The 13,971-nt window shown below is 40.3% G+C and overlaps 1 protein-coding gene across 2 annotated transcripts in view; it reads left to right on the top strand.

Moving 5' to 3' along the window:
• SHISA9 (shisa family member 9) overlaps positions 1–13,971 on the top strand; it is a 223,724-nt gene that overhangs the window by 187,208 nt on the left and 22,545 nt on the right. The gene's annotated exons all lie outside the window — the stretch shown is intronic.

Below are 13,971 nucleotides of genomic sequence, written 5' to 3' on the forward strand. Positions count from 1 at the left end.
GGAGTAAAGCTGCACAAGTGGAAACTAAGTGCCTGCAGGCTTCTATTGGCTGATAAAGGACATGTGCTCATTTGTATGGAAGTTGGAATATGAGTGAAAGACTTGCAGGCTTGTATTGGCTAATGCAGGTCATTTTTGGGGAATTCTGTATCTTAAGGAATCAGTACATCCTAGAGATCTGAGACCTGATCTAAAACCTTCCCAGACACCTGATGTACCTGTGTGCCAAATTTGGTGAGGATTGGTCCAGTCGTTTGGTCGCACATGAAGAACAGAGACAGGCAGACAGAACTCATTTTCTTTATATATATATATAAGAGAAATTTACACATTAAAGTTTTACTGTATTTTGTGCAGATGTACTCTACAGTGTAGTCTTAGTGTATTGCAGATGGATGCATTCCTTGGGGAGTGAATGAGTTTATTTCTTGATACTGTAATGATTTGACTCCTTTTGGTGGTTATCAACTTGCACCTTGATAGATTTTGCTTTCTGGTTTTGCAAACTTGTCTTTAGATATTTTTCATATGATTCATGTAAAAGTTTGTTTTCTCCAGTTAGAGCAGAATATGTGTCATAATGACCTGAAATGTTGCTGCAAAAATAAGAGGAAGCACTGGCAACCCTATAGAAGCTTAATAAATTATTAGTCACAAAACCAAAACAAAACAATCTCTGAAGCCAGAGGCTTTCCTTTAAGAAGGTTTAAATCCTCTGTACTGCAGAAACTCCAAGTTATAACTCTCTCTAGGGACTCACCACTTAAAAAAAAGGGAATTAGTCATGTTATTATTTTGTTTCCTAGACTGAAAAAAGTAGAATCAAACTTCAATAAATTCTCTATAGTGCCACGATATTCAGCTCTGTTATAGTTTTATAAATAACTGAGATTCTTATGGTAGGTATTAGATAAATGTCGCTTCTTTATCGATCCATGGGGCCAAAAAATTGTTAAACAGTCCAAATCATTTACAAAAACGTAGTCAGAAGGTAGATTCACCATTGAAATATATATTTTTTCAATTCTCTGATGTATGTATAGTAAAATAAAAATTGAAGCAGCTTTTTGATTTAAAAGTCCTGCTGTTGTGTGAGCCTACGGCATCTATGCAGACCTGTGTATTTCACCATTACAGATTACAAGAAAACTCTGTGTAGTCTGATCCTGCAGTGTCGCTCACTTCTATCAGGATCCAACCTATCTTGTACTAACATGAATTTAATACATTTAAAAAAAAGTAGCAAAGACTGCAGGACTACACTAGGCTTGTGACCAGGGAAATGCACAAATCTGCATATGGACTAAGATGCTAAATTTATTATTTATTATTTAAATATTATTCAATATTATTATTAAAATACTATTCAATTGTTGTTGTTATTATTATTATTATTATTATTATTATTATTATTATTATTATTATTAATGATAAAATAATAATAATAATAATAATAATAATAATAATAATAATAATAATAATATAGCATTGAATATTTATTATTTAAATATTTACATTCATTATTTATTTTTATTTAGACATACTGGTGGAAAAATCTGAATATAGCTGTTTAATAGAGATCCACTGTTAAAAAAAAAAAAAAAACTTTTATTATATTTAATTTATTTATATTTCATGTATTTATAATATATTTATTTACATGAATTTACATACATTTTTATTATACAGTGTGAGAAGCTGACAAGCAGAGTGCTAGAGTCCAGATATATCAGCCCCAGGTTTCTGAAACGTGTGGTGCAGGACGGATCTGGAGTAGGCCTCAGCCCAGGTGTATATCCTTGGCTCATTACTGGGCCAGAAAAAGGCTGCAGATCCTACATTGCAGTGCAGTTCCATGGAGTGAAAGGAAGTGTGTGGTTCTGTCCTGTAACCCTGAGTCCGGTGAAACAATATTGCGTTTGTTTTGTTAGTGTGACTGGAAGTAAGCCACACGTATAGTTAGGTTATTAGTGCTGTTAAGTTGGTTGCTCAGACGAGCAGGATTTTATTTTGTTTTTGCCTGAAGTTAATGCGGTATTTTGTTTTGCTCATTTTGTGCCTGTAGTCAAGGTTTATTTTTTTTCCTGTTTTTTCTAAATGAACCGGTTTGCTGCACATTTTGTGTCCCTGTCTTGCCTGTATGGGTCCGCACCACCGCTGCTACCGAGCTAACTTCCCCCAACAGTTATTATTTACAATCACATCCCTGAAAACAGTATATTTCTTCTGCTTTTTTTTTTAGAACAAAAGAGTATTTTGAGGAGTCCACAATAGTAGAATTCATGGTATTTTATTGCTATTGGATTTCACAATGTTGGATTTGCTCCTGGAATTAGACCGTAACCAGGTGTTCATAAATGACTATTCGGCAAGTAACCTTATTGCTATTAAGAGCTTTTTACTTCTCCAAAGGATAGACTCGGAAAAATGTAATGTGCAATGATTTACTCTAACAGTTCGGGGAACTAATACTCAATGTAATTAATTTGCTTAGGAAAGCACTGCGATTTCCTTAGTTAATGTCATGTGAATTAATAGACTAAGCATCCTTTAGCTAAATAATAGCCAAGATTAATGTGCAATTTATTTTATAGGTGGTAAAAAAAATATTTTTTTAATCTCTAGTAAATCACTGTGACCTACAACTATATTATATGGTATCATCAAGGATTTTATAGTGTACATATAACACCCTGGATTAACAGTCTGGTAACTGCAAAATCTGCTTTAATATCACTTTTAAAAACCAATTTTTTTTTTTGATGGACCTGGTTCTAAGTCACCCAGAAAAAGAAACTGTACTTCTCCTACGGTATAGTATTTCTTTTGTTGCGACTTTGTCTAGGGGACTTTATTATTCTCAGAACTTAAAGGGGTTGTCCAGCAATGCAAATAAATATACTTAGAATATTATAAAATAATAATAGATAATAGATCAATAGTCAGCCTATTGATCCACTGACTCTTCTGTTCCAGTACTTCCAGTTCTGCTCAGATATCTGTTTTATGTTACTCCTATTGGGTTGGCGCCAGCATCCAGAAGACCCGGCAAGTGCCTTGGCCCAGAGCGCCTGGGGAGAGGGAGAAGTCATTATTTGGAGGGCATTATACTATATGGGAACATAAGGGGCCAGTATATGGAGAAATAAGGGCTTACTGTATAGGGGTTTTGTACTGAATGGCGACATAAGGCTGTCATTGTATTGTATAGGGCATCACTGGGGCAATTATATGAGGATAAAAGGGGGGATTTTATTGTAGGAGAAATAACGGCCTATTATAAGGAGGCATAAGAAAGTCATTGTACTGCATAGGGGCATAAGAGACCACATTACTGTATGGAGTCATAATGGAGTCATTATACTATGGTAGTGTAAGGAGGACATTATACTGTATGGGGGGGGGGGAGGCCATTATTTGTAAGGGGGTGTGTCAATTATAGCTTCAAATTTCAAAATTTGCAATACAAATGTCAAAAGTTCCAGAAGACCTATAGCATTGCAGTTGGTCACCGAGGCGAAAACTGACCAATTTTGGGTGTTTTTTTGCTCTGGCATCTTTTAGAGGAAAACTCTGCTATTGTATGAGTTGTACCACAAAGGGGCCTACAGACGCTCTGTTGCCCAAGGGCCCACTCGACCCTGCAATTGTACATGGACGCGTGACTGTTAAAGTCAAAGGCAGACCCATAGCCTTGACCACAATGGTGTAGACAGGTCACCACTAGAACATGAGATTGTTTATACAATACAGTTGGATACAACGGAACTAGCATGAAACAAATTACACTGCTTTGAATACTTGGAATACTGCTGGTAAATAGAGACAGGCAAACCCATGAAGATTTTCGATTTGGGTCGGTCCAATATTCATTATAGGCCAATCTTTTTCTTTAAGTACCAGAAGTGCTGTTATTATACTCTATAGTCTCTTCAGACCCTTGATTATAACAGGCGGAGGTGCTGAAACATAATAAACAGTTAAAGTCACCTTCCCTCTTCTCTCTTCTCTCTTGGGCTTCCTTTTGGCATCCAGTACTCCCTTGGGATCATCTACTGGCTCCTGGGTGACGCCACATACCCTGGGAGACTGCTGAGGTCTGTCATTGGGCCTCAGCAGTCACATGGGGTGTGCCGACATCATGATGCTTTAACACAAGCGTCATGACATTGGTGAGCATAGATTACAGTTTATTAACTGTTTATTATGTCTCCACTTATAATAGTTCAACTTATTATTCTCTGAAGTCTGAAGAAATGGAGGCACCGATTCAGAAGAGGTACATCGTTTGATTCACTTGACCCTTACATATCTATCGGTGGGGCTAGGGCTTTGTTCTCCTGTCTCCCTTTAAACTCTAAACTTTCATATTTTCAGAATTACATATTGCAGGTGAAGATAATGCACTACTTGTTTGTTCATTTATTTGCTGCCACTAATCAACTCTCAACTATAGAAGTCTATGGAGAGGGGAGTGGCAGAGGAGAGGAGCTCCTCAGAGAGAACAGAGGAATAGCTTCACTATAGAGAGAACACAAGGAATAATCATGAATTACTATCCAGTAGGATTGAGCTGATCTTGAGATTTCAGGATCGTTTTTAAAATCCGATTTTCCATAATTTCCCAGCCGATCCCGATCGTGGAATTTGCTTGATCGCCAATCGGGATCCAATCTTTCCCGATCGCTCAACCTTACTATCCAGCTTTCTCTTGATGGAAAATACTAATTTAATTCTGTAGACGACTTCATATCTCTATCGCCTTCTCCTGCCCCCATCTCCATAGACTTAACTCTAAACTCACATATCCCCTTTCAATTGTTGCCATGTACTGGCACCGGTAAACAAAGTATAAAATAATTATTTTTTTTCTTTAAGTTTTGTCTCATTTTTTCAGTCTTTATTTGTAACTTAGCTGTTATTTCTGTGTAACATTACACCAATTTGTTAACTGAGAGAGCTTGACATAGCGTGATTATAAATTGCCTGTTTATAGCGGCGTTCCATCAGTTCCATTATATTCTATCTACCGCACACGCTGTGAGTCATTTGTAAATAACAGCTAACACCTTGTATTTGGTAAGTCATACTGCATCGATTTGTTTCATCTGCTGCGAGTTTGTACATATGAGAGGGTGTTATTTACAGCATAGTGTATATCAAATAATTAGTGACCCCGCTGATGCAAATGTGTCTACTACATACCAAATTTACTATAATGGGTAATGCTGCTGATAGGAAATGAAGGGTTGTTCTAAAATGTTATTTTTGCCTCATTAGCAGAGTATTCTGCAGAGATTTCCTTATTGTGCTGTAAGCTCTTAATGCTCTTTTGCTGAAACATGATGAACACTCTTTGCAGGGAGTAAATACAAAGGTTCATGTGTGAAACCTTGGATCTTCCAGGTTTCTGGGTATACGGGATTAAGCCAGGAGAGTAAGGATGCCTGTGGAGAGAAATCTCCACCACGTTCCAAGTTTATTTTTCAGCTATGTTACTGGAACGATCACCATGGTGATGTTGTCAGCAAATAGAAAAGTCTCTATAGTGGATGTTGTCAGCCCCTCTTTTCTGAGCTGGCAGACAATGTGAAGGCTTCAGTCGAGGGATTAAAGGAAATGGATCAGCTATATTTTTCTTGTCAACTAAACCAAATACTAACATACACCCTTATCTCTTAAAGGGATTCTACCATTAAAATCAAATTTTTTGTCGTTGAGACATAGGAATAGCCTTAAGAAAGGCTATTCTTCTCCTACCTTTAGATGTCTTCTCCGCGCTGCCATTCGGTAGAAATCCCCATTTTCATCTGTATGCAAATGAGCTCTCTCGCAGCACTGGGGGCGGTCCCCAATGCTGTGAGAGAATTCTCCAGTGCTGCTTTCAAAACACATAAAATAGAAGAGTATAACATAAATCAACTGGTAGGAGGCAGGAAGGAAAAAAGGAGCGAAGGAAGGAAGGGAAAGAATAAACTCAGACCCTGAAGAGGGCTTTCTTCCAATGGAGGGCTATAAAAGACTTAGCGGCTTTGCACAAGTAGAGAAACAACTTGGAAGTCATTTTCCCCATATGTTTGGGGGGCAAATTGAGCAGGTATATGAGAGGGTCTCACAGCTTTCATGACCAAATATAATGCCAATGATCGGTGGAGTGGTGTAAAGCACAATGCCACCACCAGATTGGAGCAGCAGAAACATGTTATGTGGCGTGACAAATCATGTTTCTTTATCTGGCAGTCTGATGGATGAATCTTGGTTACCTAACTAACTGCATTGTGTCAATTGTAAAGTTTAGTTGAGGAGGGATAACGCTGTAGGGTGTTGGGGTTGGCTTATGCCCTTACTTCTAGCCAAGAGAAATCAAAATATATTGGCATGTGAAAGCATTAAGGACAATTGTATGCTTCCAACTTTGTAGGGTCAATTTGGGGAAGGCCTTTTTCTGTTTCAGCATGCCTCATTGTACAAAGTGAGGTCCATAAAGGTAATCTTTGACCTCAACCCTATTGGATATCTTAAGGACCCATGCCCTTTCTTCCAATATTAGTGTCTGTTCTCATAAATGCTCTTCTAGATGAATGGGTAGAAATTCCCACAAACACACTCTAAAGACTTCCCAGAAGACTAGAAGCTGTTTTGCTGCCTAATGTGGACCAACTCCATGTTAACACCTATGGATTTTACAATGGGATACCATAAATGCTCCTGTAGACATAATGTGCAGGTATCCTAATATTTTTAGTTGATATAGTGTAGAAGATTAGAGATGAGCGAACACTAAAATGTTCGAGGTTCGAAATTCGATTCGAACAGCCGCTCACTGTTCGAGTGTTCGAATGGGTTTCGAACCCCATTATAGTCTATGGGGAACATAAACTCGTTAAGGGGGAAACCCAAATTTGTGTCTGGAGGGTCACCAAGTCCACTATGACACCCCAGGAAATGATACCAACACCCTGGAATGACACTGGGACAGCAGGGGAAGCATGTCTGGGGGCATAAAAGTCACTTTATTTCATGGAAATCCCTGTCAGTTTGCGATTTTCGCAAGCTAACTTTTCCCCATAGAAATGCATTGGCCAGTGCTGATTGGCCAGAGTACGGAACTCGACCAATCAGCGCTGGAGTCTAAGATCGCTCCACACCAGTCTCCATTCAGGTCCGACCTTAGACTCCGCCTCCTCCGGCAGAGCCAGCGCTGATTGGCCGAAGGCTGGCCAATGCATTCCTATGCGAATGCAGAGACTTAGCAGTGCTGAGTCAGTTTTGCTCAACTACACATCTGATGCACACTCGGCACTGCTACATCAGATGTAGCAATCTGATATAGCAGAGCCGAGGGTGCACTAGAACCCCTGTGCAAACTCAGTTCACGCTAATAGAATGCATTGGCCAGCGCTGATTGGCCAATGCATTCTATTAGCCCGATGAAGTAGAGCTGAATGTGTGTGCTAAGCACACACATTCAGCACTGCTTCATCACGCCAATACAATGCATTAGCCAGTGCTGATTGGCCAGAGTACGGAATTCGGCCAATCAGCGCTGGCTCTGCTGGAGGAGGCAGAGTCTAAGATCGCTCCACACCAGTCTCCATTCAGGTCCGACCTTAGACTCCGCCTCCTCCAGCAGAGCCAGCGCTGATTGGCCGAATTCCGTACTCTGGCCAATCAGCGCTGGCCAATGCATTCTATTAGCCCGATGAAGTAGAGCTGAATGTGTGTGCTAAGCACACACATTCAGCACTGCTTCATCACGTCAATACAATGCATTAGCCAGTGCTGATTGGCCAGAGTACGGAATTCGGCCAATCAGCGCTGGCTCTGCTGGAGGAGGCGGAGTCTAAGGTCGGACCTGAATGGAGACTGGTGTGGAGCGATCTTAGACTCCGCCTCCTCCAGCAGAGCCAGCGCTGAGTGGCCGAATTCCGTACTCTGGCCAATCAGCGCTGGCCAATGCATTCTATTAGCCCGATGAAGTAGAGCTGAATGTGTGTGCTTAGCACACACATTCAGCTCTACTTCATCGGGCTAATAGAATGCATTGGCCAATCAGCGCTGGCCAATGCATTCTATTAGCTTGATGAAGCAGAGTGTGCACAAGGGTTCAAGCGCACCCTCGGCTCTGATGTAGCAGAGCCGAGGGTGCACAAGGGTTCAAGTGCACCCTCGGCTCTCCTACATCAGAGCCAAGGGTGCGCTTGAACCCTTGTGCAGCCTCGGCTCTGCTACATCAGAGCCGAGGGTGCGCTTGAACCCTTGTGCACACTCTGCTTCATCAAGCTAATAGAATGCATTGGCCAGCACTGATTGGCCAGAGTACGGAATTCGGCCAATCAGCGCTGGCCAATGCATCCCTATGGGAAAAAGTTTATCTCACAAAAATCATAATTACACACCCGATAGAGCCCCAAAAAGTTATTTTTAATAACATTCCCCCCTAAATAAAGGTTATCCCTAGCTATCCCTGCCTGTACAGCTATCCCTGTCTCATAGTCACAAAGTTCACATTCTCATATGACCCGGATTTGAAATCCACTATTCGTCTAAAATGGAGGTCACCTGATTTCGGCAGCCAATGACTTTTTCCAATTTTTTTCAATGCCCCCGGTGTCGTAGTTCCTGTCCCACCTCCCCTGCGCTGTTATTGGTGCAAAAAAGGCGCCAGGGAAGGTGGGAGGGGAATCGAATTTTGGCGCACTTTACCACGCGGTGTTCGATTCGATTCGAACATGGCGAACACCCTGATATCCGATCGAACATGTGTTCGATAGAACACTGTTCGCTCATCTCTATAGAAGATCCAATATTGTGCTGGTATTTGTGCTGTTTCATGCCTTCACTCCACACCAAAATCATTCAATAGGGGGTCCCCTGCAAATCTTCATCCTTCTTTGGCTTCATCCTCCCGTATATCTATCTGATCTGATGAAGGGGTGCTCTCTTGTAAACCCCAAAATGCGTTATCTTTCACATAAGTAAAGAAATGGATTCTTAAGGCTTTCGTCTGAAAGTCCTTTTCTACATGAATATATCCTGAGGGAATGTAGAGTCTTGGTATTCTATCTGGAATCTGCAATGATTTGGAATCATCAAAGTTCATGTCACCTATGGATTAAGGGCATGGAAACCTTGGAGCTCCACCCTATCCATTGACTTTATAGAAATGGCATTGGCTTTTATTTTTATTGTTTTTGATAATGGGATATGTCGGATATGTGTTTCGATATGTGTTCACCTAGTGGCTGTGATGGGAGTTGCAAGGTGTCAAGGGTTTTTGCCAGCATTCCTATATAATGTATTGAATTTCTATTGTGAATACTGAAGTCCTCTTTACACAATAATGCAATTTATCAGCATTTCATTTGATATTTTTATGACTAAAATATTAGCAGTGAATTTGTTTCTGGACAATTCTGGTGTGTCGTTGAGAAATGTGCTCATTTATTGATTTATGCAGAATAAAAGGCAGCTCATTTAAGGCACTCTGCGTTTTCCATGCAATTATATGTGATTATCTCCTTCTATTACTTGCCTTTCTTCTTTTCCTTCCAAAGACATTAGGTGTTGTATAATTGTCAATTCAAAGCAAAGAAATTTTCTAAATTTCCCATCTCACAACTGTAATATATCACTGTTTGTCCTGTCCCCGTAATCACTTTTGTGCAGTAATCTTTTTGATGTGAAGCTTCAGTGAAACTAACCACTTAATGTCCTCCGCTGTCACCGGTGCTTTATTGAGAATGAGGTAATGGCAGACAAACTAAATTGCAGAACAATAAATGTAGTCACCACTAATTACCCTGGAAAACATCATTTTGATTCAATATAAATTATCAAGCAAAACGCAATTGGCATTTGCAAAGCAGAGACAACAAGAGAAAGAAAGAAAACAAGTCTGAGAGTGAAATAAACTTTAGTTCTCTGATACGAGTGGGAGTTGGACCCTGCAGAGATAATAGATAGACCTGAAAATATTGTATCGACCATTGCAAGTATGTGTATGAATGCTGAACCTTGAGGCAGGGGCTGAGGGTGCCTTGAGCCCCATATATGGACCATTGATGTAATGTTCCCAGACTTCCCAGACCTTGTGATGTCATTTAGGCTCTGGCCCCACGGGATGGAAATGCTGCCGGAAATATTACGTCATTTTACAGTACAGGCAAAGTGGATGGGATTCTAGCGAATCCAATGCCCACTTTGCGGTAAAAAAACGCTGTGTGGACACTCTGCGATTTCTAAAAACGGCATGGTTTTGGAAATCACAACATATCATTTATACCTACAGAAACGCTGGCAGTTTCCTCATAGTTTTCTCATAGGTATAATTGGAACAGAAAGCCCAGAGGAAAACGTATCAAACTTTCTGTTTAAAGCAATGAAGGAAGAACCACAATGTGTTGCAGCTGCGGTTTTTCCCAAAGAGCTTTTTAGCTGCAAGACGTCACGTTGGGGCCTGAGCCTAATAGGTTTTATAAGGCAAATCCCCTCAGTTATCAGGCTGGTGTCTAGTACTGTGACCTTCTTCTTGTATCAGTTGGGAGTCCGTTTATTGCCACCATCTTCTTATCTCTGCCTCTCGCACTACTCTGCCAGGCTGTGGGCACTGTGCTTCACACCCTGACTGTAAATGTATGCATTGACCCTTTAAGTTATTTTATATTATAAACTGTTCCCAGTCTACCATAATACACCTGTGGCCCATTGCATCTCTCTCCTCTAAAATATACCTAAAAACAAAAAGCCTAGCTTGTCTAGTTTGTGTGGAGGTATTTCAGCTTGCTGTGTGTATTCACCCTCCTGTCTTTGATCTCTGTCTGGTTACCTAAATATATATGTGCTGTTTGCTCTAGCCTATTTTCAATATTGCACAAACTCTTCTTGCCCTGACCTCAGCCTGTCCATTTACTCTGTATCTGCCTCTCACCTTGGTGCCACGTACCTATAACTCTTAACCCTCCTTGCTCAGCCACCACTAAATGTGGACTACTTCTAGAGACAGTGATCTCATGGTCTCCTGAAAAAAAGTTCAGATACCCATTCAGGTGTTGAAGGGTGAACTCCAAGGACCATTTAGACAATGCCCTGAGGAGTAGCCTTAAGTCAAACCAGTTTAATGGCACAGTGGGTCCTTGTCACATATTCTCCTGCACTATACCTTTATGAAAAATTGTTTATAACTAGGGTATGCTTTAGCTTTTGTTTATTCCCTTATGTGAACCATATATTTAATTAAAGGGGTTATGTGGTCACATAAAATATTTTACAATGTATTCAGGATATTGTATAAATATGCTTATAAGGGTCCCCCAGGTCCCCAATGGTTAGCGTTGTATAGCACAGCATGGTGGATAGAAGTCTGATTTTTGAGGCTGCGGCTCTCTCTCTTGTCAACACCACCACTTTACTCTCGCTGCCAGTCCATGGAGTAGAGCAGAGTCAGCCATATTACTGAGAGCCAGAGCATCAGCGGGGAAGGCTGAGGAATGAGACTTCTGCCCCCTTGTTTTAATGTGCAAAGCAGATCATCAGGGGACCATTATATTCTGTGAGCATGTCCATACAGTGCCCGGAATACAGTATGAAAACGTTACCCTGTAACCCGTTCAGTTTCACTCTGTTCACACAGCTTATAATTGTCCTTAATAAAGCAACTGTAAGGCCCGGTTCACATCTGCATTCGGGTTTCCATTCGAGGAGTCCACTTGGGGACACCCCCCCCCCCCGAACAAAAACCTATATGCATAAAAAAGCAGTTACCTGCAAGCAGCACTTTTCTCTCCGCATGTTTCGTGCGGAAACCAAGCGGAAACCACACAGACCCCATTATAGTATATGGGGTCTGTGGGTTTCCTTAGGTAACCACTTTTTTATGCATATAAGTTTCCATTCAGGGGGTCCCCAAGTGGACTCCCCGAACAGAAACCTGAATGTAGATGTGAACCAGGCCTATGTCAGTAACTACAGGATATGACTACCTGTCATTTATATTCCTTTAGTCTTTCTGCTTTTGTTTTAGCTCATCTCCATTAGAGCAGTTCTGAGGAACTGGGGAAGGGAATGTGAGTAAAGAATAGTATGAGCATTAACAGTTGTGAAGAAAAGTTAGTTTACATCAGAGTCATTCATATAACTTCATTTAGGTTTTTAGAGTTTCTTTATATGACATCAGTCTTCCTACAGATTAGTTTGCAGAGGAGGAGGAATATTGATTCGTATATAGCTTTCAGCAGTGCTTTAATATTCCTTACTGGTGCAGTGTGTAAACCATGACCTGGGTATAATCGCTTGCAGATTTTAGCTTTCCAGCTGCTTCCAATATTCACTGTCTTATAGGTATAAACTGATAATGGCTGACATATTCTTTCTATGGAGCTGGCCATGACCAACTGCTGTAATAAATCTTATAATGTACTAGCCTCTGCCCACGACTTCTTCTGTGTGTTGTTGGCGTCGATGATCTGCCTATATTCAGCAAATTGCTGCTGTCGAAGGTTTGCCTGCTCTGGGGTTTTGGCAGCTCTTAAGCTGTCCTGCTACTGAACTTGTTCCTCACGCCATGGCTGGAACACCATATAATAAACGTATTGTTGGTGTCGATGATCCACATGTTCCAGCATTTCGACAGCTCTCAAGCTGGCCTGCCTATGAGCTCATTCCTTGCGCTGTGATTATTCTAGCATCTCAGCAGCTCTCTGGGAAGTCATATAATGAGTGTGTTGTTGGTGTTGATGATCCCCCTCAGCTCCGCTTGAGGAGAACTCTGTTGACTTCTGGCTACCTTCATAGCTCTAGTTGTTTTAGAATTTTGTGACAAATTAGATTTTCTTTTTCCTGGGCATGTTTAAAAGTAGCAAACTACCAATTTGGTTTAAAGTTATTTTCCCATTCAGTGTGTTAGCATGTTGCCTGGAGCAGATCAGATAATATGCAAATTGTGTACACAGAATCCACTGAGGGTTAGCTTAGTGTTTACACAGAAAGATAACAGCCGTGGCTTTCTCAGAAGCTGAGATAAGTTTTTGCCAAGAGCAGTTTAATATAGTATGTGAACATAAATTCATAACATTCATGAAGTCATTTACCGGGATAATAAGTAGCCTATGTTTTAATCGAGGTTACAAACTATCTCTGGTCCAAATTTCATTCAAATCCGGTCAGTTGTTTTTGCGTGATTGAGGAACAAACATACAAACACACAAACTTTCACATTTATAATATTTGAAGGATAATATAACAATCACATAACAATCCTTAGAAATAAAATATGCAAAAGCCCCACGTGACCACTGAGGCCCAATCACAGTTATCAGCAGTCCCCCGAGGCCTGTGACATCACTCAGGAGCTGGAAGAGTGGTACATGTGGAAAATATTCACCTTCCCTGGGCTCAGTGGCTGGCATCCAACATGCCTGCCACTGAGCCCAGGGAAGGTGAGTATTTTCCATACATACCCCGGGCTTCTGGTTTAAGGAAACCCCAGAATATAGTTATAGCTTCAGACTGAAAAGAAACTTGTATGAAAACCTCGCAAATATACATGAAACAAATCTTGGAAGGTTTTGCCATCTATCTGTGACATAATATTACGATCTGACCCTTTTCCAGGATTAACAAAAACAGCAATTATGACATTGTTATTATTTACTTATTTATTTATTTATTTATGTATTTGTTTATTTTTTCTAATTATGTATTTAGATTTTTTAATTTTTTTAGAGTTCACTGTACATAAGTTATGTGATCATTTTATAGTCAGGTTCATTACAAATGTGCTAATACCAATTTTTTCATACCATGGTTCTCTTTGTCCCCCCAAAGGCTCTTTATTGGAAAAATGGCAATTTTTCTGTTTTTCAACCTTTCCCAACAATTTAAAACATTTTTACAACATTTAAATCTTTGTTTTTATGATATTTATTAATCCCTCGCGTGGACTTTTAAACTTGCACTTTTAAAAATCTTACA

Source organism: Leptodactylus fuscus, chromosome 8, assembly GCF_031893055.1.
Source record: "Leptodactylus fuscus isolate aLepFus1 chromosome 8, aLepFus1.hap2, whole genome shotgun sequence".
Taxonomy (NCBI): Eukaryota; Metazoa; Chordata; class Amphibia; order Anura; family Leptodactylidae; genus Leptodactylus; species Leptodactylus fuscus.